Source organism: Elgaria multicarinata, chromosome 6 (genome assembly GCF_023053635.1).
Source record: "Elgaria multicarinata webbii isolate HBS135686 ecotype San Diego chromosome 6, rElgMul1.1.pri, whole genome shotgun sequence".
Taxonomy (NCBI): domain Eukaryota; kingdom Metazoa; phylum Chordata; class Lepidosauria; order Squamata; family Anguidae; genus Elgaria; species Elgaria multicarinata.
The window spans coordinates 87,673,636-87,698,036 of NC_086176.1; the positions used below are offsets into that span (position 1 = coordinate 87,673,636).

General features: G+C 43.3%; 1 protein-coding gene across 2 annotated transcripts in view; it reads right to left on the bottom strand.

Annotated features, from left to right (window-relative positions):
* MAST4 (microtubule associated serine/threonine kinase family member 4) overlaps positions 1 to 23,501 on the bottom strand; it is a 242,288-nt gene extending 218,787 nt beyond the window's left edge. For both annotated transcript variants that reach the window (XM_063127992.1, XM_063127991.1), the window contains exon 1: positions 23,431 to 23,501. The gene's annotated coding sequence lies outside the window, so the exon portion shown is untranslated. The remainder of the gene's footprint in view (positions 1 to 23,430) is intronic.
* Between the last annotated feature and the right edge of the window lie 900 nt (positions 23,502 to 24,401).

A 24,401-nucleotide genomic window follows, 5' to 3' on the forward strand; every position in this document is an offset into this window, starting at 1 on the left:
CCTCCCTCACTGGTGGCCTCTGCAGAGACAGTTGGTAGCAGGAGGGAGGGGGCTCTCAGCTGGAGCTGGACCCAGGCACGATGGAGGGGTGCCTGGCTGCCGCTTCCTCCCTCACTGGTGGCCTCTGCAGAGACAGTTGGTAGCAGGAGGGAGGGGGCTCTCAGCTGGAGCTGGACCCAGGCACGGTGGAGAGGTGCCTGGCTGCTGCTTCCTCCCTCACTGGTGGCCTCTGCAGTGACAGTTGGTAGCAGGAGGGAGGGGGCTCTCAGCTGGAGCTGGACCCAGGCAGGTGGAGAGGTGCCTGGCTGCCGCTTCCTCCCTCACTGGTGGCCTCTGCAGAGACAGTTGGTAGCAGGAGGGAGGGGGCTCTCAGCTGGAGCTGGACCCAGGCACGGGGTTTTCTTGGTAGAAAGACGGGGTACAAATAAATAAAACACTAATTGGCATAACATTCATAAAGAAATATAAGAGAAAACCCAATATAGAAATTGGGGGAGGAGAGGAAACAAGTAAAGTGATATGTAGAATATGCTGAGTAAGCAAGGAAAGAGCAGAGGGAAGAGCCATGCCTTGCAGCCATCTGTGTTACAATACACAATGGTCTAAACACCACAGTACAGGAGTAGGGCTTTCTAGTAAAAGCAGCTGCCTAGCCCACAGTTCCTACAGTGTTGCATCATTGCACAGAATCTATAGCAGGGATGAGAAACTTGTTCTCCAGATGTTTTGGTTTACAACCATCATCCTTCACCATTTGTTATACTGGCTACAGCTGATGGGAGTTGTAGGCCAAAACATATGGAGGACCATAAGCTGCTCACTTTCTGGTCTATGTCATACACGGTCTATCTCATGGCTATAGCTGGTATAGCGGAACTCCATTTTATTCCACAAATTTAGAGAAACATTAGCAAGAAAAGCAGCTATTCATGAATACTGGCAGAGTCTTGTGGCACCTTAAAGACTAACAAATTTATTCTGGCATGAGCTTTAATGGGCCCTATCCACTTCATCAAATGCAAAATATCTTCGCAGTACTACCACAATTTCCTAGCAAATATACTACTCATATCCCTTAACTTATCATCTGCCAAACTAAGTTTAGTTTTTTAAAAATCCAACTACAAAACTGTTGTGTTATTGTAAATTTCTTTACAGGAAGCAGTTTGTTTACTTAGACATTTGCACAGGGAGTGATTTCCTTGGTAAAAATTAGTGATGATGCCTGTTGATTCCTGCCCTCAATTTTCTTTTAAGGAAAAGCGTCATTCGATTTCCTTACTACTACTATAAGGCGATAATAAATCACTTATACTAGAAAGATTCATCAGAAAAATCTACAATAACTTAAATAACTGCAAGAAATAAATGAGATGTAAAAGTAACTCATAATTTTAAAAAATCAAAAAGGCATCTGAATGTATCATTTCCATATCAACATTCTTAATCAGTGATATAAAGTGAATATTTTGTCTAGCTCAAGAGTAGGCCTCCACGAACTATGTGTTGGGCCCTCAATACGAGGTTCCAACTTAGGAAAGCTTCCCCCACATTCTCTCTCGAAGCAAAAACAAAACAAAAACATTTCCAGCCATTTCAGCTGCAGAGATCAGTTTAAAAGTATGATGCTAAAGTATTAAGGCAGTGAAGATTACAATGCTGTCAAGAGGTTGTTCTTAACCCTGGGAAAGGCCAGCCACTTTTCGATCAGGAATCCCCAATTGCTGTAAGAGGAAAAGTGTCCCTGTCCTCAATTCTAGGTACAGGGCAGGGGGAAGACTACAGGCTTGCAGAATCTACTTTTTTTTAGTAGAATTCCCAAACCCATCTACTGGATCTTGGTTCAAAACGTATTAATTAAGCCCTATCCAAGCACTCTGTAATCGAACAGAGTAAATGGAAAAGGAGAAGCAGCTCTTTAACCCCACCCCTTCTTACACATTTCTGTCACCCTCTCCATTCAAGGGGGGTGGCTTTCTGAAGAGAGCCTCCTGTCTCTGTGGAGGTTCTCAACAAGACTGAAAACACCAGAAAATCAAGGTTCTAAGAGAGAACCCACAGGGATCATATTACCATCAATATGGGCAGGAGAGTGCTGTTGAGCTTATGTTGTGCTTGTGGGTTTCCTGTTGACAGTTGGTTAGCCACTGTATAAAAAGAATACTGGACTAGATGAACCCTTGGTCTGATTTAGCATGGCTCTTATGTTCGTATGATTGATACGTTAAAAAAAGGCTGATTTAAATATTTTATTTAAATGTAGTTTCCCATTTAGTATTTCATGTAGTTTCTAAACAACAATACAATCTGGCCACTAAAACATGTTATTTTACATCTAGAGTATTATTTGAACTGTTTCATTCTTTCAACTAGGTCTTGCATCTCTTTTTCACACTGTGTACATGTTGCACATTTTCCATTTTTCAGCTATATAGGGACTGTATTTTAAATATGTCCATATAGAGAACTGGCTGCCCTCCATATGTTGCTGGAACCCAAATCACAACAGCACCAGCCAACATGGCTAAAGGTAAGAGGTGATAGGTGTTGTAGTCTGACAATATCTGGAAAGCCAGAGGTTCCCCACCTCTGGCACATAGGTTCTTTGTTATGAGGGGCAACTGAAAGTTCGTGAATGTAAGTATGGGGTATAGGAACCTCTGCACTGGTCAATTTTGTCTTCTTTTCTTGTTCTCAGTATTGCTCCTTTTCTACGTTGCTCTGTCCCAACTGCACAAAAATGAAGTAGGAAACAAAAATAAAATGCCCATGACTGAGAAGAAAGGATTGAGTTACTGACAGAGTGGAGTAATTTTATTTTCATTTGGGAAAAGTTAAATGCTTAAGTTTAGTAGGTAGTGTATAAAAATACTCATATTTGTATCTGGTAGACGAGGTTGACTGAGTTTAGAAACTGACTGCAGGACTAAACAGGCTTATACACATATTTAATAGTAAGCTTAGTATTTACTTTTTGTAAAATGTAATATTTTTCTATTTTGTAAATGACTTTTAACAACACTGATCGCCATCAATATTTTTATATCTTTATGTATATACTTCTCCCCTCCCTTTTTTCACTTTTTTTGCAGGGAAAGGGGGTAGGTGTAAAAAAAAAAACCCTGTCTTTAGTTTTCCTTTATGACTTGAATTCATTGCTAACAATGGCCAGGATTCAAAGAACTGTGAAAATAATTTCATCAGTCAATGACTATGGAGTTGTTTTTCTTGTACAGCAGCTCCCCATGCTACATTGCCAACTGCTTTTGAAAAACAAGGAAATTTGTAAAGCTGTTTGCAGCAAGGCACAAGAGTCAGCTGTTCAAAGAGGGGGGAAAGCACAGACTTCTTGTTTGTCTAAAGAGTTCACTGAATCCTGGCCAACACATACAATATCAGATGGTTTATGATATTTAGGAAAGATAACAAGATTATTGGTATTTTAGGGAACTGAATGAAGTCAGACATACAAAAAAAAAAGTTTGGTAAGGTTTTCATGGGAATATTACTTGACAAAATACAGCTCCATCTCCAGCATTTTGTTCTGATTCAATACACAAAGAATACTTCTTACAGTCTCTAGTATTTGTGCTCATATTTTTCCTGTTTTTCCATTATGTTAAATTTTAGTTAAGTTATTTTAGGGAATTTTGTTTATACAATATTGGTTACTGAAGTGGTATAAGCCAAGGAAGAGGATGTATATAGGCTTACTGCTACATAATATATATAATATTAGAAACCCATTCAAGCAAACCTGAAGATAATGTACCTAATAAGATATATTAGGATACCCTCATGTCCACAGTTTCTTCACTAATCTTTATTACTTAGTCTTTCAATGATCACATGACTTATTTATTTTATTTATTATTGCATTTATATCCCACCTTTTTTCCTCCAAGGAACTCAAGGCAGAGTACATAATCATCATTCTCCTCCACTCCATTTTATCCTTACAACAACAACCTTGTGAGGTGGGTTGGGCTGAGTGTGTGTGACTGGCCCAAAGTCACCCAGTGGGTTTCCATGGCTGAATGGGGACTAGAACTCAGATTTACATTAGATTTTATTTAAAAATTAATCCTGAAGCAAAAGGATTTGTAACTATAATGAACACAAACAAGTCCTTTTGACTGCAAAACGTTTAAAGAAAGTCTTGTCAAGTTGTGAAGTCTGCAAATCATGGTAAATCTATCATTTCTCCTAGGTAACCTGATCCAGTAGTTAAACAATTACTATAATCAAGGAACCCCCCTTAGTCTTTTTCCATTAGACATCTTAGATCATTCATTGAATACCAATTTGCAATTTTTCCTTCAGATAAAATTATTCTACAATGTGTCAGGAATACATTGCACATTACATCCCTCTTATTAGTAACAGGTAATAATCCACAAATCACAAGTTAATTTCAGCAGGTTTCTGCGGCTAAACAGGTATGGTCAAATGCATATTCAGCACAAACAGGAAAATGTGGACTGCATTTTAATGGGAGGTTTTCTGATAAGACAGAAGCAGCTGTGGGAAAAACAAGTGAGTTAAAAATTTAAGACAATGACATCTGGATCTTCTGTAAAATTCCATGACCAAGGCAGGGCAATTGCACAATAAAAGCCTCATCCGGAAGCATCCAGTTAGTAAATTTACAAAGCAAACCTTCCTTATTCTTTTTTTAAAAAATCTACCAGCAGTTGGAATAAAGTAGCACAAAAGCTTGTTGATTTGGAGGTATTTGAAAGGAATATATTCTCAATCTCGAAGCTGGGGTTAGCTGCTACTGCATTCTAGAAGGACAGGAAAGGGCAACGGGAGCAAAAGTAACTGCAGTGGGGAAGCAGCTTTGCCCATGGAAAAAACCAGAAACTAACAGAACTGCACCAAGAAATTGAAAATGGTGACGCAACCCCCACTCAGGTCACCAATCAGATCTGCAATATTCTGCCATTCAGAACTAGAGAACATCGATTCCCTCCCAGAAATATATTCTATGTTTTTCTAGCCACCTAATTTAACCGCTGTAATGCAATCTTCCTTCCTGAGCATTCTTGCTCACCAAGATCAAAGGCTCTCTTGCCCCTAGCCTGTTCCCCTGACAAGTGGTTTTCTTGAAGGCTAGCCATCAAAATCTTTTTGTGTTTTTCTCCATACAGATAGACATTCCTTTCTGGATGTACATAATCAGAGTTTGATATTTTTTCTTATTGTTAAGCTCTGAATTTGAGGTCTTTCCTTTGACTGTGAATTCTTAGGCCTTATATAATATAACGGGGGGGTGGGGCGGTGTACGAAGGAGAGAAAAATCATACAGCATTCATTTTCCGGTACATTGAAATATACAGGTTCTGAAATCTATGCTTTAGTAGCAGACAAAATTAGTGAGTTGTTTGTGAGCTTTTGTGCATTACTGCAAGTTACAAATGGAAAAAAAATACAAATCTACAAGGGTAATTTCCACTGGGAATTGTGGCCACCACAGTGCTGGAGCCAATACATATAGCAGTTCTGGGGGTGAGATTTTCATTGAACATAGCTGAGGGGAAAGGGTTTAGATTCTCATTCCCCACCTGCAACAGTTCCTATCCTGATCAGGCTTTCTTACCTGCTATTTTGCCTTTTAACAACAGTCACGTTAAATGCAAGAGCAACTAATATGTAGATTTGCTTTAAAATTAAACTGTGATATTATAAATGTAGGCAAAATTATTCTCAACAACACACATTTTCTCTGCAAAGCACACACACAGCTCTCAGAAAGCTATCCAAGAAAAAAATATAGTTTCCCCAGTGTATTACTGGGAAAATACAAGCGTAAATCTTGGAAAAATTTAAACTCTACACAATGCTACAAGCTTGGGAAGAACAAGCATTATAAAAACAATTCACTAATGACAAGAACAGCTGCAATAAAGAGCACAAAACATAAGATGTACTGTCATTAGAACAAAATCTTCATGTCAAACTCAGTGTAAATAGTTTCCATGTCAGACTTAATAAATTATCTGTAAATTAAACAAAACATAGTCAGAAGCTTAAATTACAACAGTGGTGGGGAATTCTTTTTAGCCTGTAGGCTGAACTGGTTCTGGGCAAATATGATGGGGGCCACTCCTCTGTTGCATGTGGCCTCCAACGTGATTGCCCAGACCCAACACAAACCCAACACCAACACCACACACCAGCACTGCCCACACACTGCTCACATATGCCACATATACTCTGTGTGTGTGCACACACACACACACATATACTTCCCTCCTGGAAATGCTCCATGCTGAAAGTAAGCTTCTAAAATGGGCAGAGGTTGCCCATGCCTGTACTAGAAGTATTAACCCAACGTTCAAATTTCAACAGAAACTAACAGAACGGCACCAGAGAAATTGAAAATGGTGACGCAACCCCCACTCAGGTCACCAAACAGATCTGCAATATTCTGCCATTCAGAACTAGAGAACAGTTTCCCTCCCAGAAATATATTCTATGTTTTGGTAACAAATCCAGGAAGGGGGGTAATTATGAAATTTGAAGAAAAATCCAGATTTTCCCCATCCTCCCCCACCCAAAGGGTAGCTTTACTTTAATGGGAATTATCAAAAATGCTTATACCTCCATCATTTCTACAGATGAAGAGATGCAACTTGACACCATGATAGCTCTGAGAGCTTTAGCCATGCCAAGTTTGAATCAGATCTGTTCATCAGTTGATTTTTAGGATTTTTTTTACGTTTGAGGTTTTAAAATTATTATTTTTAAAACCCACTGGAGTCATATCCTTCAAACTCACGTTGTCAAACCTCCTCTTCAGGGTCTTCACCTTGAGAAGTTTCAGCCCTTGGCATCAAAGACATCTCCAGTTTTTAGCTAAGAAGTGTTGGGTGAGCACGGCACCTTTCCTGTTGCAGATTTGCTGGACAGTTGGGCACCTGGAGCTCAGCAGAGGCGAGGTGTCCACAGATCAAAATGTGGGAAAGGAGAGGTCAGTCAAAGCAGCCCACAGGGCAAAACAGAATGGGCCAGAGGCCTTTTTCTCAGAGTTCCACATCATGGGCGATGAAGGGTCATCCTTAGAGAAAAACTCTCACGACCAACAGTGAGGTGCCAGTTGAGAGAGAGGCTCCCATCTTTGCAGATGTGAATGTTGGAACCTGACATGTCGTTGCTTCGCTACCCCTTCCCTTCCACTTCACTTTGTTCACTTGGGAGCTAGGTTCTGTCTGCACTGATGGCATGCAATGCAGAACATTTGAAGTGTGTGTCACAGAAAAAGATAGATTTGCGGCTTTGGCTGGCTGGCATATCTCTTAGAGACAGCGTTACACTGAAGACACAACTCAGAGATGGCTGTAGCTGAGCCCTGAGAGGATAGCGTGCCACACAGAGCCTTTTAAGAGCGTCTTACAGTATTGGTGCAGGCAGAGGCAGCTGATGGAGGGTTTTTTTTAAAAAAAAAAGTGTCACCGGATGTGACTAAGCTATAAGCTGGCACCCTACCCACGGCCACAGGGTAGAAGTGCAGAGCCTGGCTGGATCTTTGGGAGACTTTGGCAGAGAGAGGGCGGGGTTGTTTGAGGCTGGAGGCATCTGCTGGCAGGCATAAGGCAGAGAGAGGCTAAAGGCAACCCAGATGCACCTGTAGCTTGGTCCTGAAAGGCTGGCTTGCCACCAAGAGTGTTTTAAGAGTGCTTCAGAGTCAAGTGGTTGAGCAGGAGGAGAAAAGGTGGAGGCAGCTGGCAGTGGAGGTTTTCAAAGTAAGAGTTGTCATGGGCTTGGCCCATGGTCCCTTTAAGGAACAACTTAACTTCTCATCCCAGGAGGGAGGAGATGGGCTTCTTTGTGTCCAAAAGGGAGTGGAACCGGTGGGAGTACATTCTGTGTCTGAAAAGTATCTAGCTGCAGCTGTGCAGGCTCTGGGAGTGTTCCCCCTCCCTTTGGGTGAGGTTGGGTGCTTCTGAGGGATTCTGATTGGCTGGGGTGGATTGGGCGACTTAGGTGCCCTAAAAGAGATAAAAGCTTGGGCACCCAAGGGTTCGGCCTCTTTCCTGTGGGTGTTGGAGTCCGGTGTGTGCGTGTGTGAGCAAGGAGCATCCAGGCCAGGCCGGCTGGATGGTAGAGCTCCACGTGGCACCGAGGGAAGGAGTCTAGTTTGAGTGGCTATTGAGCTGAGTCAAAGTGAGCGACGATTAGGTCGAGTCATAGTGCTAAGTGTTTGTTTTGTTGTAGTATTAGGTTTGGGTACTGGGGCAAGGGACCTTGCCGAGTTACAGCTGGGGAGTGCTTTTGGCGGGGGAGTGAGTGTGAATCCAATTGGTGTGACTGAGAACAGGGGGGGAGGGTAAGATATTAGTCTCTGCTTCCCTGAATTGTGTCTATTCCTTTGTCTATGTTTCCCCCCCCCAAACTTCCTAAGTGTCTATCCTTGTATGTGAACCCTTAAAAAAGTGTGCGTTAAGTGCAATAAAGTTGTTTGGTCCCTACGTTTAGTCTTCTGTCGTTCGTTGAGAACCTAGACTCAAAGGGGTTAAATTGGAGAGAGAGAGAGAGAAAGAGAGGCGTGTGTTTGAGCCGGGCTGGGCAACCCCCCTCTCTCACCTGGGAGCCGCTGAGTTAACCCTCGCAGTTTCATCACAAGAGTCACCGAACATGACTAAGCAATGAGCTGCAATATGCATTCCCCCCCCGCCACAAGTGCACAACCCGGCTGGACCATTGGAAGACTTTGGCAGAGAGAGATTGTTTGAGACTGGAGACTTTGGCTTGGATGCAATGACTTAAAGAGGCAAAAGAGGCTGCACAGACAACCCAGAGACACTTGTTGGAACTTAGTCCCGCAGTGCTGGCATGCAACACAGGGCATTAGAAAGAGGGTCTCAGAGTCATGTGTTTTTGCAGGAAGTAGAGTTCAAAGTCTGGATATGCGAAGTGGTGCCAACGCACAAGCCTTGAGGAGCTAATGTATATAAGTGAAAAGTGTGAAGTAGTGTCCACCACCCACAATGCCCACCCACATGTACCCACATGTTTTAGTTTTTTTAACAGTTTTAATGCTTTGTGTATGTTTTGTGTTTTAGAATTTTAAATTTTGTATACTCGTTTTAATCTTAATTTTAGAATTTCTGTAAACTGCCCAGAGAGCCCTGGCTATGGGAGCGGTATATAAGTGCAATAAATAAATAAATAAATAAATAATGTTAGAGCAGAGAAACTTGTGATAATCATACAGAAGTTTTAAAAAAACCACTGAAATTTAAAAATAAAAAAGCCAGCTTGCCGGCAACAAGCCCCGTTAACAGCAGCAACTTACAGCGAAGTAAAATGATATTTGAGGGAAGGGGAGAATGTATCACACAGAGCACAGCAAAAGCTTCAAAGTACAGCAAAAGCTACAAAAGTAGGAGTAAGTAAAGTTAATTTCAGATACACTGAATGTCTCACTTGTTCTTTATTTCAGTGATTTTAACATTAAGATGATATGTAGAACAAGTTTGTCTTAATTGTGCGCTGTGAAATCAGATATGTGACCAAGGCTATGTTCAGGTGGGACACACACCCCCTTGGTGCTGGACACGCCCCCTAGGGCCAGACATGTTGGTGGGAATGCCCCCTTGGGGGATTTCCGTGTTGTGCTCCTTTTTGGTTTCCAAAATATGGTCACCCTAAATAACAGGCAAAACAAAGGGATCCTCCCCACAGCTATTCATGTGGCAAACAGATGACAAGCATAAAATACAAAAGGCTCCTTCCAGGCAAGGAAGATTAGACAAACTAACCATCTCTGAATTTCTAGGAAACAGGGACCTGTATCTGAGTTGTCCATCTTGAGTAGAGTAGATACTTGCTAGAATAAAGAACAAATTGTCAGCTGGATGGACTTTCTCCTTGTTTTACATTGGACTTGTTAGCACAACATGGTTGGCTCACCAAGGGTTACTTACCTTGTGATAAACCATGGTGTGAGTATGCAACCACTGATTGGGGCAATCAGGGTTGCAGTGTGTCATGCGAACCTGGCCATCATGGGTTATTTGGGCAACACTTGCTTAACCCTATTGCTAATCAAGAGTTATGTGAGGGCTGTTTAACCCTTGAATAACCCATGATGGCCAGGTTTGCACAACTGACACAACCCCCAATCGCTGCAATTGGGGGTTGCACATTCAAAACAGCTGCCACACACACTACAGCTCATCATGAGTTAAATAAACCACAATGACCAGGCCATGTTGTGCAAACCAGGTCAATGTGTGAGAGCCAGTGTGGTGTAGTGGCTAAAGTGTTGGACTAGGAGTCGGGAGATCTGGGTTCTAGTCCCCACTTGGCCATGGAAACCCACTGGGTGACTTTGGGCCAGTCACAGACTCTCAGCCCAACCTACCTCACAGGTTTGTTGTTGTGAGAATAAAAATGGAGAGGAGGATTATGTAAGCCGCCTTGGGTTCCTTAAAAAGGTGGGATATAAATGCAACAAACAAATAAATGTGTGTCTAATCTTTCTTGCTTCCCAACCCTATGGAAACAGTCACCAAATTATACCTCCCTTAATTAAATAATGTACTTCCCAGAAATGTAGCTAAATAACTTCTAATCGTCTCAAGCAGTCAAGCAGTTACATTTCCTACTATCTACACAACTGTCTTAGGACTTTTCTGTGTGATTATTTCTTATCTTGATTTGTATTTATTATATAAAATGGTATTTGTCTTTTGTGCTAAACTTCACATTGTTCACTCCTGCTCAATTTTGGCTCTGTGTTTATCTCATGTAAATGCTGCTGCTTAGTCAATTGTTCTCCCATCATATTTGGTATTTCTCTCCCATGTCTAAAGCGTCACAAAATATCTTCAAAAGAAGTATGTTCTAACATGACTACTAGAAGTACATTTTGCTTCTGTGTCCAGCTTCTATATTAAATCCCAGAAGTTATTATTGGGAAATTGCCATAATGCCATCTTGTTGATTGAATATGCAGATTTTTTTTCTTAATACATTTGCTCAATCTGTTTAAAATTACTTAAAGGAACTTACTATTTCTCTAGATAACTGTTCTACTAACCTTTTAGCTGTAGAATAGCTAACTATATCAAACTCTCCATGTTTCAAATACACCCAGGAATCAGCCCTACATTTTTTACCATCAGCCATTTACACTAAACTCACAAGAATTTTCAATCAATATAAATAAACCCCAAACTACTCTCATTACATGAGAGACTACTCATACAACATATGTTTTCACTGGAAAACTGTAATGTCTTTACCATAATAGGAGCTTCAGGTTGGAGATTAAGATCATGTTCTTCCCTGTTTGCATGATCTCATTTTTTGTTCAGGTAACCTCCCTTGTTGACTGTGGGAATGGTGGGGACATAATATATCTTGACTTCAGCAAAGCTTTTGATGAAGTGCCCCATGATATTCTGATTAACAAACTATGTAAAAGTGGGCTAGGTTTTTATTCATGGTTTGGACAAGGAAGTGCAGGGAATGGTTACCAAATTTGCAGACAACACAAAATTGGGTGGGATAGCTAATACCCTGGAAGACAGAAACAGAGTTCAAAGTGATCTTGATAGACTGGAATGCTGGGCTGAAAACAACAGAATGGGATAAATGCCAGGTTCTGCACATAGAAAAAAGAAACCAAATGCATAGTTACAAGATGGGGATACTTGGCTCAGCAATACTACAAGCGAGAAGAATCTTGGAATTGTTGTAGATCACAAGCTGAATATGAGCCAACAGTGTGATGTGGCTGCAAAAAAAGCAAATACTATTTTGGGCTGCATTAATAGAAGTATAGATTCCAAATCATGCAAGGTACTGATTCCCCTCTATTCGGCACTGGTTAGGTCTCATCTTGAGTATTATGTCCAGTTCTGGGCTCCACATTTCAAGATTGATGCAGACAAGCTGGAGGGGGTTCAGAGGAGGGCAATGAGGAAGATCAGGGGTCTGGAAACAAAGCTCTATGAGGAGAGACTGAAAGAACTGAGCTTGTTTAGTCTGGAGAAGAGAAGATTGAGGGGAGACATGATAGCACTCTTCAAATACTTGAAAGGCTGTCACACAGAGAAGATCTCTTCTTGATCCTCCCAGAGTGCAGGACACAGAATAATGGGCTCAAGTTATAGGAAGCCCAATTCCGCTGGCCATTAGAAAAAATTTCCTGGCTGTTAGAGCAGTATGGCAATAGAACCAATTACCTAGGGAGATTGTGGGCTCTCCCACACTAAAGGCTTTGAAGAGGCAGATGGACAATGATCTGTCAGGTATGCTTTAAGGTAGATTCCTGCACTGAGCAGAGGGTTGGTCTTGATGGCCTTATAGGCCCCTTCCAACTCTACTATTCTATGAGGGGAAAGAGGAAATCCCACCTATAAATATTGCACACTACAAAAACAAAATGTTATAAATACCAGATTCATGTAATATCTGATCCTTTGAGACAGTCCTGATTTCAATTTGCCCTTTAAAAAGGCAAGACCAGTGGGATTGCAGAAATATTCCACTGAATACTAATGACAACCCACCATTGACTTTCAATTACAGCTGAAATTACAAACTAAGTAATCCTTCTCTATAAGAGAAAACTAAAGAGTCTACAGCAGAGATTTTGGAGAGAAACTAAGTAGGTCACAAAACAAAGTTTTCATATGTGTTTCTACAGTGAAAACTGTTTTCATAGTAAGACAAACTGAGTACTGACCTCAGACACTGATTCTCACTAATTTATTATGGATCATTTCGTAAATTCCTTTAGTTTTCTTCTCTAATAGCTGATAAAATAAATTTCAAGTTTGCAGGGTGGGGGCAGAAACAATGGATCATATAAAATATTTCTTAAAATATGAAATCTTGAAAAGATTGTTAATTTGGTTACAATTTCACAAAGTGTAATATTATAAATGTATTATTTTCATACTAGATTTGAAATTAACATATGTGAGTTAAATATAATATTCTGGTCTACAATTCTCTATATAAGTTAAAAAACAGAATCCTTGCAGATTTTTAGAAAAGTATTTATACCTATATTCACATGACATTTTAAAATAACGTTAAATGGGTGGATGGATGAACATTCTTATTGAACTACTAATATTTAATTAAAAACTTTATATAGTTATATATTTGATTTGTACCCCACCTTGCTACCAAGAAAAATGGCACTTAAGGTGGCCATTATATACTAAAATCTTAAATTCAGTATCGGGTAGAAGGAGAACAAAGACAGTTAGCGAGAGGTCGGGAAAGTGGGGGCTGAGTTAGGACTGAGAGATAGTGACGTGGTTTGCACATACTGACCTGGTTTGCTAACCCATGCTTTATTCAAAATCAGCTACTCTACATGCCAGTACTACACCTCCCAGCATGCCTTTGGCGGCCCGCAGGTGCCCACGTCCTCTGAGAGGAGCTTCCCTCCTCTCATTGGCGATGCTGCTCCTCGGTAGAGGATTGACAAGTAGTATTGCAAAGGAGGGGAAGTAAGTGGCTGTCAGAGGACACGTCCAGTTCCAGCCAAGTCCTGCCAGGACTGCCCCAGCCCACACTTCTTGCCCACCAAGTGCTCCATCAGGTGCCTGTACTGAAGGGTCAGGGCCAGACCACCTACTTGCCCCCATTCATAGAGCCTATTTCTGGGCATGTACAAAGTGCTTCCCTTTTCTCCCTCCCTCCCAAGGCTAAGCATGCGCTTCCCTCAGTTTCTAAGGAAACAGCAGTGTCAGGACAGGGTCCCTTTGAGCATGTCCAGAGTTCAGCCTCTCAAAGTCACACTGTTGCATCTAGTTATGATTTTAAAACCACACATGGCAGGTGGGAGAAAGCAAATGGATGCAGCCCATTCATGTGGATTGTTTCCTTGTATGTGGAACTGGGTTGACTGCTCAAGACTGACCTTAGGAATCACAATGGCCGCCAAAGGTGCCTGGCCAGGGAGGGAAGTTGGAAGTGGATGCAGGCACTCCCTCCCACTGATCCCCATGCCTGGTATCCTCCCTTCCACATAATTGTCATCTGTTGTGTAAAAATTATTATAAGTGAGTTATTGTGTATCTCAAAGGAGACAATTCCCCAGCCATGGAGATATATGATATGGGGTAGACCAAAGCTTATGTTGTGATGCAAGGTCATATAATCCTTACCTCCTTAATAATATTGATTGAGCTCTCATTTGGAGAAACAAATAAGAAACGGGGAACTAAAAACAAACTTCAGCATTGATAGCAAACATACAGGCAGAAAGACATGTAAGGCAGGGATGGATAACCTCCAGCTCACAGGCTGAATTCAGCATACCGGGGACCATGAAGATGTCAAGAGAGGCCTTTCTGCCTCCAAGAAGGGAGAGGGTGTGGGAGAGTGGCTTCCAATTGAGCCACAGTCTCAAAGAGCATTCCTTGAGAATGTGGGTAGGTCAGTTTCACTCCCTACTCACTCCTCCCTAATTGGAAAGCTGGTTCCAGATTAAGACAGCACTTCAAGGTGCTGGCTCAGGGCATCAGTATTCCCATCCCTTGATCCTGGGAGGTGAGGAATGGGCAAAGCACACTTCAAACTGAATCCTTACCTAAAGAGCCAATCCTCAAGACACTGGCGTGCGAGCAAGCGTGTACACACACACGTATCATGAGGCTGGTACAAAGATAGCTCATGGCTGAGGAAAAGCCAAAATAAACAGGCATTAATTGAAAACCTAACACCTCCCAGTATTGAGACCTGGGGTACTTCAGAGGGGACACATTACACAAGGCAAGGGCTACTCAGAGAAGGCCTGTCTCCATGTCATTGAGAAATGGAAATCCAAAGGCCATGGCATGGACAACATGGCCTCCCCTGAAGATTGTAATGGTCTGTGAAGTTGGCACAGGGACAGACATTCCTAGACGTCACCTTGACCTGCATTGTATAGGCCTTGTATCTTAATACAAACACCTTAAACCTAGCTTGGTAGCAGACTAACAGGCAGACTAGATCCTTTAGCTCAGCCATAACATATTCTTGGTAAGGCACCCTAGTCAATAACCTTGCTTCTGCATTCATCACTAGTCAGTTTCTTAACCAGCTTTAAGGGCAGCCCCACATATAACACATTGCAATAATCCAATCTCAAGGTTAACAATGCATGGATCACAATGGTTAGGCTATCCCTACCAAGGAACGGGTGCAGTCGGAATACCAGCCTAAACTTGTAGTAGGAGCTCCTAGCCACAGAGGTCACTTTGGCCTCCAATGGCAGCAATGGATCCAGGACCACCCCAAACTGCGAACCTGTTCCTTTAAGGAGAAGTACAACCCCTTCCAGACTTGGTAATTTTTCTAATTCCCAGACCTGAGAATCACTCACCCACAGTGCCTCCATATCAGGATTTATCTTATTGGCTGTCATCCAGCCCACCACCGCCTTCCAAGCACTGATCCAGATTGTGATTCAGATGTAATGGGCAAATAGAGTTGGGTGTCATCACCATACTTATGGCACCTCACCTCAAATCCCCTAATGACCACACCCAGCATACATATTAAACTGCATTTGAGACAAGGTGGTATCTTGAGGCACACATGCACACCCCAGTAAGACTACCGGGGGGTCGCCGTACAATTTCCCAACACTACTCTCTGGAAACTGCCCCGTAGATAAGAATGAAAGCATCGCAAAATGGTGCCCCCAACCCCCAGAGGTGATCTAGGAAAATATCATGATCAATGGCACCAAAAGCTACTATAGTAATAGTGCTGCCCTCTCCCTGTCCTTGTCCCGATAACCAAGGGCAACCAATTCCATTCCATAACTAGGCTGGAACCCAGACTGAAATGGGTCTGCACAATCAGTATCCTCCAATATGTGTGTCTGCTTCCCTACTCCATTAATCTATGGAAGTGTTTGTTTGCAGGTTTGTATGTCATTTTAGGTATTCTGGGGGGCGGGGAGAACAGGCAAGGTGGGAAGCTATGCCCCATCTTAAGCAATCTTCTTGACTATGGGCACATTCGGATGACACAATAGCCAACCTGTCTTTATAGTCCACTCCACAGATGATTATTTGCATATCACGCTTGGGCGACATGCTAATAAGTCATCCATGGAGTAGGCTATAAAGGCATGGTTGGCTATTGCTCTATCCTCCCTCTTCCCTCCCCAACCGAATGGCGCCACCGATTCCCCTTTACCACTCTTGCCTCGTGACTCTGTAGGCATGGGAAATAATCAATGGAGCCTGCCACATGACACAATAATCAACAGTTATGCAGATAATCAACTCTGCACACTGTTGATTATTTGCATTGGTTATTTTATTTATTATTTATTTATTTTATTTTATTACATTTATATACGACCCCACAGCCGAAGCTCTCTGGGCGGTTTACAACAATTAAAAATAGTAAACATTAAAAGTATACAAAAATTTAAAAAACATAAAAACAGTATAAAAACAACAGTATCCACTTAAAAACAACAATTCTGGGGTCCATTAAAAACAAACTTAACGTTGTTAAATGCTGTTAAAATGCCTGGGAGAAGAGAAAAGTCTTGACCTGGCGCCGAAAAGATAACGTTGGCGCCAGGCGAGCCTCATCGGGAAGATCATTCCACAGTCGGGGGGCAACCACTGAGAAGGCCCTCTCCCTTGTTGCCATCCTCCGAGCTTCCCTCGGAGTAGGCACTCGGAGGAGGACCTTAGATGTTGAGCGCAGTGTACGGGTGGGTTCATGTTGGGAGAGGCGTTCCATCAGGTATTGTGGTCCCAAGCCATGTAGAGCTTTATAGGTTAAGACCAGCACCTTGAATTGGGCTCGGAAACATATAGGCAGTCAATGCAAGCGGGCCAGAATCGGTGTTATATGCTCAAACCTCCCTGTTCCAGCTATCAATCTGGCCGCCGCATTTTGCACAAGCTGCAGCTTCCGGACCGTCTTCAAAGGCTGCCCCATGTAGAAGGCATTGCAGTAATCTAATTTGGAAGTTACCAAAGCATGGACAACTGAAGCTAGGTTATCCCTGTCCAGATAGGGTGCGTAGCTGGGCCACCAACCGGAGTTGGTAGAAAGCACTCTGTGCCACCGAGGCCACCTGAGCCTCAAGTGACAAAGATGGTTCTAAGAGAACCCCCAAGCTACGAACCTGCTCCTTCAGGGGGAGTGCAACCCCATCCAGAACCGGTTGAACACCCCCCATCCGATCAGATGAACCACCCACCAGCAGCATCTCAGTCTTGTCTGGATTGAGCTTCAGTTTATTAGCCCTCATCCAGTCCATTGTCGCAGCCAAGCACTGGTTCAGCACATCCACAGCCACACCTGATGAGGATGAAAAGGAGCAGTAGAGCTGTGTGTTAGTTATTATTTCTAGATAATAACTAACCATGGCATGTTTTTTTCCTGACAGATGACAGGATTATTTAGTCTACCGTGGACTATTTAATCAACCATTGACTATTGTATCATCTGAACCCAGTCACAAGTTTTGTAACTTTCTGCTGTAGAAGAAAAAAGACGGATTGAAACCAATTCATTTTATAAAAATGAAGGGGTCCAATGACCAAGCATCTTCTGAGGCACTTGCTGCTATTCCCTTGGTTTTGTAATAATATAAATTTCTTTCTGTTCCCCGTAGTAACCTATGGCTGCGAGAGCTGGACCATAAGGAAGGCTGAGCGAAGGAAGATAGATGCTTTTGAACTGTGGTGTTGGAGGAAAATTCTGAGAGTGCCTTGGACTGCAAGAAGATCAAACCAGTCCATACTCCAGGAAATAAAGCCAGACTGCTCACTTGAGGGAATGGTATTAAAGGCAAAACTGAAGTACTTTGGCCACATAATGAGAAGACAGGATACCCTGGAGAAGAGGCTGATGCTAGGAAAAGTGGAAGGCAAAAGGAAGAGGGGCCGACCAAGGGCAAGATGGATGGATGATATTCTGGAGGTGACAGACTTGACCTTGGGGGAGCTAGGGGTGGCGATGGCCGACAGAAAGCTCTGGCGTGGGCTGGTCCATGAAGTCACGAAGAGTCGGAAGCGACTGAACGAATAAACAACAACAGATGTTTCAGCACTGGCAGATTAATTAATGGCTTAGGTATGCTATTCCAGCAACTTATGTTTGACTATCTAGTGTTGCGCCATTTCCTTCCTCTAACCTTATGTTGTAATTCAGTAATCTTCAAGCTTTTCAGACACAGGAGCCACCTTTAGCCTAAACATGCATTAAGGAATACACATGTTTTGTATGTAGTAGTGTTGTAGTGCAACTCACCAATTAATTAATTTCCTTTCATGTGCTCCTTGCTAAAGGGAAGTGCAAAGTTAATATGAAAAATACACTACAACATGTACAAAGTCAAATTGCTTCTATATTCACAAACTGAGATTTATAGAAATTTGATCACTAATCAGATATCAGTTTATGAGAGTTACAGGAAAATTGACTCTTCCTAGCCACCCAATTGTTAGCAGACTTTTAGAGCCCTACGTTAGTTGTAAATGAAAGTTAACAAAGAATCATAGAATAGCAGAGTTGGAAGGGGCCTACAAGACCATCAAGTCCAACCCCCTGCTCAATGCAGGAATCCACCCTAAAGCATCCCTGACAGTTAGTTGTCCAGCTGCCTCTTGAATGCCTCTAGTGTGGGAGACCCCACAACCTCCCTAGGTAACTGATTCCACTGTCGCACTGCTCTAACAGTTAGGAAGTTTTTCCTGATGTCCAGCCGGAATCTGGCTTCTTTTAATTTGAGCCTGTTATTCCGTGTCTTGCATTCTGAGAAGAAATCCTGGCCCTCCTCTGTGTGACAACCTTTTAAGTATTTGAAGAGTGCTATCATGTCTCCCCTCAATCTTCTCTTCTCCAGGCTAAACATGCCCAGTTCTTTCAGTCTCTCTTCATAGGACTTTGTTTCTAGACCTCTGATCATCCTGGTTGCCCTCTTCTGAACACGCTCCAGCTTGTCTGCGTCCTTCTTGAATTGTGGAGCCCAGAACTGGACACAATACTCTAGGTGAGGCCTAACCAGGACTGAATAGAGAAGAACCAGTACCTCACGTGATTTGGAAGCTATACTTCTCTTAATGCAGCCCAAAATAGCATTTGCCTTTCTTGCAGCCATATTGTGCTATTGGCTCATATTCAGCTTGTGATCTACAACAATTCTCGTTTGTAGTATTGCTGAGCCAAGTGTCCCCCATCTTGTAACTGTGCATTTAGTTTCTATTCCCTAAATGTAGAACTTGGCATTTATTCCTATTAAGTTTCATTCTGTTGTTTTCAGCCCAGCACTCCAGTCTATCAAGATCACTTTGAAGTTTGTTTCTGTCTTCCAGAGTATTAGCTATCCTACCCAATTTTGTGTCATCTGCAAATTTGATCAGCGTTCCCTACACCTCCTGACAAATCCATTTCGGCTTCTAGTAATCACTGCATTGATTTCAAGGTGTTTACAGATTGACTTCTTTATAATCTGCTCCAGAATTTTCCCAGACTGACTGGTCTGTAGTTCCCATGTTCCCAGGTTCCTTTTTGTTTTTTTGAAGATACGGACAACGTTAGCCCTCCTCCAGTCGTCCGGCACCTCACCCATCTTCCATGATTTTACAAAGATAATAGACAAGGGTTCTGAGAGTTCTTCTGCTAGCTCCTTCATTACTCTTAGATACAGTTCATCGGGCCCTGGAGATTTAAACTCATTCAGGGAAATTAGGTGTTCTTTGACCATTTCTTTATCAATCTCAAACTGCAATCCTGCCCCCTCAACTTCTGCTTCACTTTTTCCAGGGGAGTCATAGACCCGCTTTTAGGAGAAGACCGAGGCAAAATAGGAATTAAGCACTTCAGCCTTTTCTTTGTTGTCTGTTATCAATTTGCCTTCCTCATTAAGCAGTTGAACCACCCACTGATGATCTATTTAGATGGCTCACTAGTTATCCAATATGGAGTAGTTAAAAGAGGGATTTCTTGCATTGTATTTTGTTCCATTGTAATGATTTTTGTTTATCCTTGCTTTTTGCCTTCCCTGTATTTTGTCTTTTATGAAAAGTCTTGCAAAGTCTGTAATCCACCAGCAAATGTATTTGTATTGTGAAGCCTTAGCCACAGATGATCTAAAAGAAGTTAGCAAGCTTGATTTTTAAATTGCTTTAAAGGGGGGAAAATGTTAGCAGAACCACCTCCATTTTTAACAGGAAACTGTAAAATCTCCATTGCACTCCAAGCAAAATGTCAAAATGCCCTGTATGAGAATGTCTCCTTGTGTGCGTCCTTGCATCCTTGATTACTAATATAAACAAGAGTCCTGGCTCCAGCTGTCTGTGTTGAAGTTAACTCTCTGTAACTTACTGTCAGGCCAAAGGTATTGTTTACAGGACTGTTTAGCATAATTAGCTATGCCTCAGTGTTATGTTCTGATTGGTTAATGCTGCTACTGGGCCCTGCCCCTTGAAAGCTTTAATACTGTACCATATTCCCTATGTCTTTTGTCTGATTGCTCCCTTTGAAGAGACCAGGCCTTGATTACTAATCAAAAAAGCGCTTTTGAACCCTCTGTCGCTGGAATGGTGGAGTCGTGCTTAAGGGCTGTTTGGATCTCGTCCTTGGGTGAAAAGAACATTGATCTAACACAATGATCTGTCTCCCTCAACTTTTAGTATACTCCTATAGTGCTGGCAGCCTTTACTTTTTATAGACTTTTTGCTAATATTGGGTAGGCCCAATTCTTCCTTAACTTAAGAAAGGACTCTTCAGGGACCTTCAAAGAGCTGAAGTTTGAGAATCCCATTTAAAGTGAGATACGGTTGTTCTACCTGAGTACACATCAATTTGTTTATGTGCTGTATATCAGAAGCCCAGCACAGCAAACTCTTAAGTTTCCATTTCAACCATGAGCAAATCTGCTGACTGCAATAAAACTGAGGAAGGGCACACGATTGCAACTGCACACCAGAAACCAAACTGCAAAGTGTCCTGAAATAATTAGTGCAGACAGTATAAAATTCTATACCCAAGAAAAGATACTTCTAATGTACAAAGCAAGGCAGCAACTTTCTGCTATGTGCAGGCAAAGTTGCACTACAAAACACCCACTAGAGGGAGCTGTTCCAGTGAACTGTATGGGCCACATGGTCACTGCTCTCTTCCCCATGTAATTTCAGCTTCTTTCAAATGCGGAAGAGAAGCAGAGCAAAGGTAAGGAAGCGTGATTTCCTCTGGTGTGAAAGTCCTCATGGACAGTAGATTAAATTATAAGACCCATTAAAGAAAATAGAACTGCTTGAAAATGTGCAGAGGTCACATTTTTAAACATGAATATCCATTTAATCATTGCAGGAAAATTGACTTAAAGTTCATTTCTACACTACTTCAGTCTCTGCTACATAAATATCATGTATTCCATATAACACCTAGCATATTTGTCATTTTTAAAAAGTTACTAAACAATAGTAAAAGTACTCATACTTTGTATTATTCTTTCTCATGTGAATCCAGAAAAATCATAGATCCAAATTAATAAACAGCATGTGCAGACATGTATCACCGAATAGATCTCTCACTTATAAAACTAACCATTACTCCATAAAACTATGCTGCTTAGCACCTCCAAGAAGACTACTGCCAGTTACATGGTGAGTATATAATGGGTGTTTGACACCAAGTTCACTTCAGAACACAGTCATATAATCAATTCATTCACAGAAAAAATGTTTTTCTACAGCGTAGTGCTCAATTTCTGGGTAGTGATGTTGGAGCTCAGATCTGATGCAAACACTACCCATCCTGAGTCCCAGCAGCTGATAAAAGATGGCAAGACTTAGCCCTGGAACAAATTAAGACTCATTTCCCTACCATGTAAATCCTTCTCTAGGCCAGGGAACAGGGGAGTTTTAAAATATTTTTAGAATGTTTTAACAATGTATATTATGTTCTTAATTCAGTTTTATGTATTTTATATTTACTATTGTTCCCCGCCTCAATCAAAGGGAGAGGCGGATAATAAATTTTATTATCTTATTATTAAATACAGTTGTGTAACCTTGCAACCTAATTCAGCAGCTCAGAGAAGGTAGTTGCTAGGTTTGTGAACATAAAAGTAGCTTTCTTTGCTCAACCAGGGTTACAAAGAAGGATACAAGGCCACTACATACCTGTAACTCTTAATTACAGTCCTATTTCCAAAGGTAAATCATGTATACACACATTCAAATAAAATTCTTCAAGCTTCAAGAACTCTCCTGTTTTAGGGACAGCCTCTTCACAAATACCAAAAAGTATATGTTCTGCAATACACACGATACAGACTTTTAAAATAGCTATCCCTCTGAAATTTGTCACTTCTTCATAACAATAGCTCCCCTAGAGGCTGTCCCCGGAGAAGCACAAGACATGTTGCAGCTTTCTGTTATACTATTCAGCACTAGTGTGATCCCATTCCAATGGAGCCAAATTGTATTAAAACCAGAGAACAAGATTAGCCCTGTCAAGTCTGTTGCAAAAACAACAAAGCATCTTGTTGCACCTTAAAAATCAACAAATTTGTACTGGCATAGGTTTTCATGAACACTGTCCACTTGCACACACATCTGATGAAATGGGCAAAATCCACGAAAATGTATGCCAGAATAAATTTGTTAGCTTTGAAGTTGCCACAAGAGCTTTTGTTATGAATACCAGAGAAAGCCTCTAATAACCAGTGCACATCCTAAAGCACCATCCTCTAATCAGGTAGTGATCGCCAACTTGTGGGCCAGAGCCACAAATCTCACCAACCCTCACCATTGGCTGTGCTGGCCAGAGCTAATGGGAGCAGTAGGCCAAAACCTGGAAACGACTCAAACGTCCTGCTCTTACTCTGTACTCGCCTCTCTGCCATTTCAGAAGCCATCCAATATCCATCCCTATCAAAGCACGATGCTCACACGCGCACACACACGTTGGCTGAACATTAAACGAGGTTCACCGCAAGAAGAAAAAACTCGTCTGTCATTCGTGTCAAGGCGGTACAGCTTTAGATTCTAACCCAAACCCGAAGGGGTGGGGAATCGGATGAACTCCAAGAGCCTCATTTGTGGCAGACCGCAGGGGAAATTAAGGAGAGACGCCCCACACATACACTCTTAGTCAATCAGAAGAGGCACACCCACCCGTCAACACCTGGCAGGGAGCCCACCCTAGGCAGCTACCTCACGCCCACCCCAAGACAGGCAAGTAGGACGGACACCGCCGGCGGTCGGTGGGTCAGTCCCTCCTGCCCGACCCAGTCAGGCGAGGTCAGCAACCCACTTCCCGCCACAACTGGCCCGGACTCGCCCCGCGGGCGGCAACCCTGAAGCGGACAAGCCTAGTTTGTTCTTAAAATAAAAAAAAACCCGCCTCCGTTCATCCGCAAACACCCCATCCGGAGGAATGAAGCGACACCCCCCTCCCCCGGCGTAACCCGCATATACGCACCTCCTCGTCTTGCTCCTCCAGCGAGGCGTCGTTCTCGGGACGAAAGCGGCAGCCGAGACCACCAGCGGCGGCGGCGGCGGCAGCACCTGGGCTGGCAGAGTCCTCCTCGTCGTCGTCCTCTTCCTCTTCCTCCTCCTCTTCTTCTTCGCCCTCCCGCCGGCGGCGCTGCCGTTGCCCCGCGTCGTCGTCCACATGAGCCCGCTTCTTCACTTCGTCCTCTTTCCCTCTGACCGGGGAAACCGCGGCAGCTGTCGCCGGCGCCTCCACGCCCGCCACCTGCCGCTCGGGGGTGCTGCGGCTGAGGGGGGAAACCCGGGGGAAACCACCGCCGCCGCCGAGCTGTCCGGCTGAGGCATCGGCGGCGTCTCCCTCCTCTGAGAGAGTTTGGGAGCCTGACGACGAGGAGGAAGAAGACGACGAGGAGCTGGAAGAAGAGGACGAGACCCTCCGGCCGTCGTAATCTCTCTGTCGCTCTTGCTGCTTTTTCTCCTCAGCCGCCGCCGAAACTTTCTCGCCCATCGCCACCCGGCTAAGTGCTGAGGAGGGGCAACCGCCGCCTCGGGCGGGTCGGGGAAGAAAGTCAGCCGCCCGCCTCCCCCGGCGGCAGCAGCAACGGCAGCAGCAGCAGCAGCATCCTCGTCTGTCGGGAAGCGAAACGAGCCTCCGCCGCCGCCGCCGCCGTCGCGCCACACTTGGCCGGGGCACCGCCTAGCGGCAGCTACATCGCCGCTCTGCCACCGCCGGCTCGGAAGCTCTCCACAGCCGCGCAGAGCCCGAGGGGCTCCAGCAGAGCAGCAGCAGCAGCTCCTTCCTTCGCCGGCCCTGGAGACGGCTATTGCCTTCCGCGAACCTGCCTCCGGGCCATGGGCGGGGGAAATGAGCAGCCTGTGGAGCCAATGGCAAAGGCGGCGGTTCGATGGGGTGGGCGGGCCTTGCCGAGGGATGGTAGAGCCCAAGTGAGCAGCAGGTAA